This window comes from Benincasa hispida, chromosome 12, assembly GCF_027475165.1.
Source record: "Benincasa hispida cultivar pf3 chromosome 12, pf3_genome.v1.1, whole genome shotgun sequence".
Classification (NCBI taxonomy): domain Eukaryota; kingdom Viridiplantae; phylum Streptophyta; class Magnoliopsida; order Cucurbitales; family Cucurbitaceae; genus Benincasa; species Benincasa hispida.
Genome location: NC_143489.1, coordinates 78,151,472 through 78,156,989, shown reverse-complemented (window position 1 = coordinate 78,156,989; position 5,518 = coordinate 78,151,472).

Sequence of the window (5,518 nt, the reverse complement as noted above, 5' to 3'; positions counted from 1 at the left end):
TATTGACTTTTTGGTCAAAGTTTGACTTTGACCAAATGACTATTTTGCCCTTTGACTATAGTTAGTGGGAAAAAACAAACTTTTGTTGGATAATTCCAGTAACAAAATAGTGGGCTAGGTGTTGGCTTATAGTGGAGACATTAAGCTCACTAAAATAGTGGATTATAGGTGTTAGGTTTTTATGGATTTGGTTCATGCAATTGTTGCATGACTTTTTTCTATAAATTGGGTTTTTCAATTTGGTTGAAAAACTTTTGCCATTTTGCCAAAAGAGTTTTCTAAATTTTGGCTGGAAAATTCTCTTTTCTTTGAGTGAGATAAAAACCCAAACCCAAATTCATTCTTATTTTCCATCTCTTTTCTCTCTCTCAATTTTCTTCATCCATCGGGTCCCACAATCCGGTTCTGAGTCCAGAGGATAGTAGGTCAACTCTAGTGGTGGTCTAGAAGAGTTCGGGTCGAGATTCAGCGAGAAAAAGCGTTGTTCGGGAGCTTCAAAGTTTGTTTCCTATCCACTTTTATTTACTTTTTCCCCTTCAATTTGCATGTTTTTTCCCTTTAAATTAAGAGCAATTAGGATGTCTCATGCTCCATCATGTGGTATCAGAGCATGCTAGAATTACGCTCAATTTCTTTTGGTGGGTGTTTTTTTCCTTTCTATTCAACTGTTGAATGAAATGTGGACTAAAGTGGGTTTATTATGATTTTAGCATTGTTTTTCTTTAAATTTCTTGTGGAAATTTGTAATTGCTCACTTGTTTATGAGCATTAATGTGCGAAAAAGGGTCTGTAAATTTGTTGGAGTCAATAGAGTTGAAATTAGGCTGTAATTTCTTGATTCCGGGAGAAAGAATAGCAATAAATTGGAGAAAAATTACATCACAGACCCGAATTTGCCCTCCAGACTTGACCCAAGCAGTCGTCCGACCCGGTACGAAGCTGTCTCGCACACGCGCCTGACCCGCGCGTTCGACCCGCCAGCCCGGGTTTGACCCGTTTTGGAGAAACCCCGCGCGCGCCAGCTGACGACAAAATTTTTTGACCCGTTCCGCGATCCGACCCAGCTCGACGCCTACTCTGCTCGTGACCCGTGCGTTTTGTCGACCCGACCTGACTTGCGCATCCATTGACCACGCCAACGAGCGTTGACCAGCCAGTCTAGACGGTCTAGACCGGTCCGTTTGACCTGGTTGAGCCGGTTTGACCGGTTCAACTTGGTTTTTGGAGTTTTTGGGTCGGTTCGAGAGTTTTTTGACTAGTTCAAGATGGTTCAAAGTGTTTGAAGCCGATTCCGAGAAGCTGGTTGCTGATTTGTGTGATGAATTAGTTATTTGTTTGTTTTTAATGCCAAAATCGGTCCACTTTAGTGTTGTTTATCTATTATGCATGTGATGTATAATGTTGTTTGATTATGTGTGCATATAGTATGCCATATAGTTTTAAAACCCCACCATAGGAAAAGCATGTGACATGCATTTGTTATATCTTATAAGTGTTATAAAATATATACTATGCATGCTTAGTTTTAATATAAGTGTTATATTTATGTTTGATTGAAGGAAGCATGTTATAGATGAATGCTCTAGGGTTATAATTGTTATAATTTATTTTATAATTGTTATAAAATAACCTAGACTTCTAAAATCTATAATAAAGATAAGATGCATGCTCATTTAGGGTTAACCATCAAGCAATCCCAATTTTCATAGAAAATAGGTCGATATCTTGTAAAACTAAAGTTACAAGAAAACTCACCCGACAAGATCTTGGCAAAAAGTCAGATAAGATGACTAAGGTTGAAGGTTTTTAAGTTGACGGTTCACGGAACACCTACTACCTGGAGATCGAGCCGGCGTTCTGAGTTAGGTTAAATCAGTTTTATGAGCATGCTGAGCGGTGTGAGGTAATAAAATTTGTTTATCACCTAGACATCGTAGGTTAAAAATCCAGTATAAAAGTTATACTCGGATGAATCACCTAGACTTAGGATATGTTTAGTTAGCCGAAATGTATCGCTAAGTATTTTATACCCTAACCGTCTAAAACACTTCAGCTGGAGAGAAGTAATGTACTTTTAGCTCTAGCGTCCCTAAGAGTTCACACCGTGAGATTCATGCTTGGCTTTGGGCCGCCCTGGGAGCGGACTCCATTCGGAGAGTGTTTGCATGAGTCAATACCAAGGTGAATAGGGGAAGTTGTTCATAGTAAGTGGGAGAAGGAAGTGTGTCAACACATCCTACGGTCTCTTCCATTAGGTCGCACCGTGAGATTCCTATAATGCGCCTGCATGTCTGCCCTGGAGCGACCTTACCAATCGGAGGGCTGTATTATAGGATTTGGAACTCCGCGAACTCTAGAAATAGATAGGGTCTCTCAGGTCCGTTTTCATTCTTGTCTTTCCAACTTCGGGAGCATAATGATTCCGATCTTTGAGGTCTGAAAATGGAGGGTCACACTTACGAGAATTACTAAGTGTTAGTAAATTCTTGACCAAAGTAGAGATAACTGAGTTACTATAGGAATAAGAGTTATTCTGGTGATAGTATCTAGTCAAGATAGTCTTGGTTCAACGGAGGAATAGTCGATCATCCTTCGGTGGAGGTTATTCTAAACCATTGAAATATCGTTGCAAAATATAATAATGAAGGGTACATTATTAGTTTTTTTTTTGCTAAACTTGATTGGATTTAAAAGATTAATGTTTTTACTAAAAAGGATATGTTTCTTTTCAGCATGACTAGCTCTTTAGATCAACTCTTAGCTTCTGAGAAACTAAACGGCGATAATTACTCAACATGGAAAAACAATATGAATTCAACACTAGTAATAGATGACTTGAGATTTGTCTTAACTGAGGAATGTCCTCAGGCCCCTGCCTCGAAAGAAGTACAAGGTAAATATGATTTACTAGTTGCTGAAACATGTTTAGTGGAGGATGATACCTCAACCTGGATATTGGATTCAGGAGCCACTAATCATATTTGCTTCTCTTTTCAGGAAACTAGTTCCTGGAAAAAGATTGAAGAAGGCGAGATCACCCTCAAGGTTGGAACAGGAGAGGTTGTCTCGGCCGAAGCAGTGGGAGACTTGAAGTTGTTTTTCAACGATAGATATATCATACTTAAAGATGTTTTGTATGCACCTCTTATGAAGAGGAATTTAATATCTATCGCTTGTATTATGGAACAAATGTATAAAATATCTTTTGAAGTTAATGAAGCGTTCATTTTCAGAAAAGGTATTCAAATTTGTTGTGCTATACTTGAAAACAACTTATATAAGTTAAGACCAACTAAAGCAAAATTTGTCTTAAATACTGAGATGTTTAGAATAGCCGAAACTCAGAATAAAAGACAAAAAAGTTTCTTCTAATGCCTATCTATGAAACCTAAGACTTGGCCACATAAATCTCAAAAGGATTGAAAGATTGGTTAAGAATGGACTCCTAAATTAATTAGAAGACAATTCTTTACCTCCATGTGATTCTTATCTTGAGGGAAAAATGACTAAGAGATCTTTTACTGGAAAAGATCTCAAAGCTACAATACCCTTAGAGCTCGTACATTCGGACCTCTGTGGACCGATGAATGTCAAACCTCGAGGTGGATATGAATATTTCATTAGTTTTATTGATGATTATTCAAGGTACGATCATATTTACCTAATGCATCACAAGTCTGATTCTTTTGAAAAGTTCAAAGAATATAAGGCTAAGGTTGAGAACCAGTTAGGTAAAACAATTAAGACACTGTGATCAGATCGAGGTGGGGAGTACATAAACTTAAGATTTCAGGACTATATGATAGAACACGAAATCAAGTCACAACTCTCTGCACCTAATATGCCTCGATAAAACGGTGTATCTGAAAGAAGAAACAGAACCTTGTTGGACATGGTTCGCTCAATGATGAGCTTTGCTGAGTTACCTGATTCCTTTTGGGGACATGAATTAGAGACTGTTGTCTATATTTTGAATAACGTTCCCTCTAAAAGTGTTTCAGAAACACTTTATTTGCTTTGGAAAGGGCGTAAAGGCAGTTTACGTCACTTTAGGATTTGGAGATGCTCGACACACATGTTGGTGCAAAATCCTAAAAAATTGGAACGTCGTTCAAAACTATGCCTATTTGTAGGTTATCCAAAAGAAACAAAAGGTGGTCTATTTTACGATCCTCAAGAGAATAAAGGTATTTGTATCGAAAAATAACACATTCTTAGAGGAAGACCACATAAGAAGTCATCAACCTCGCAGTAGACTAGTATTGAATGAAATTTTCAAAGACGCTACAAATAAAACTAGTACATCTGATCAGTCACATCCTTCTCAAGAGTTGAGAATGCCTCGACGTAGTGGGAGGGTTGTTCATCAGCCTGACCGTTACTTGGGTTTAACAGAAACACAAGTCATCATACCTGATGACGGCATAGAGGATCCATCGACCTATAAACAGGCGATAAAAGATGTGGATTGTGATCAGTGGGTCAAAGCCATGGACCTCGAAATAGAGTCTATGCACTTCAATTCTTTCTGGGAACTTGTAGATCAACCAAATGATGTAAAACCAATTGATTGTAAAATGATCTACAAGAGAAAACGAGACCAAGCCGGTAAAGCACAAACTTTTAAGACTCGACTTGTTGCAAAGGGTTATACCCAAAGAGAGGGAGAGGACTATGAAGAAACTTTCTCTCTCGTTGCCATGCTTAAGCCGATTAGAATACTCTTATCCATTGCCACCTTTTATGACTATGAAATTTGGCAGATGGATGTTAAGACAGTCTTTCTAAATGGCGATCTTGAGAAGAGTATCTATATGGCTCAACCAGAGGGGTTTATTGTACAAAGTCAAGAACAAAAGGTTTGTAAGCTTCAAAAATCCATTTATGGGTTGAAATAAGCTTCTAGATCTTGGAATATAAGATTTGATACTGCGATAAAATCTTATGTCTTTGAACAGAATGTTGACGAGCCTTGTGTTTACAAGAAGGTCGTCAATTCTACTATAGTGTTCTTAGTTTTATATGTTGACGATATTCTACTCATTGGGAATGAAGTAGGTTACCTAATTGACATCAAGAAATGGCTAGCAACGCAATTCCAAATGGAAGATTTAGGAAATGCGCAGCAAGTTCTCGGGATTCAGATTATTCAGAACCGCAAGAACAGAACACTAGTCATGTCTCAAGCAACTTATATAGACAAAATGTTGTCTAGGTATAAGATGCAGAATTTCAAAAGAGGTCTGTTACCTTATAGATATGGAATTCATTTATCAAAGGATCAATATCCTAAGACACCTCAAGAAGTTGAGGATATGAGATGCATTCCCTATGCTTCCGCAGTAGGGAGCCTGATGTATACAATGTTATGTACTAGACCTGACATATGCTATGCAGTAGGGATAGTCAGTAGGTATTAGTCCAATCCTGGATATGATCATTGGACTGCCGTTAAAAATATCCGCAGGTATCGTAGGAGAACGAGAAACTACATGCTCGTGTATGGTACTAAGGATTT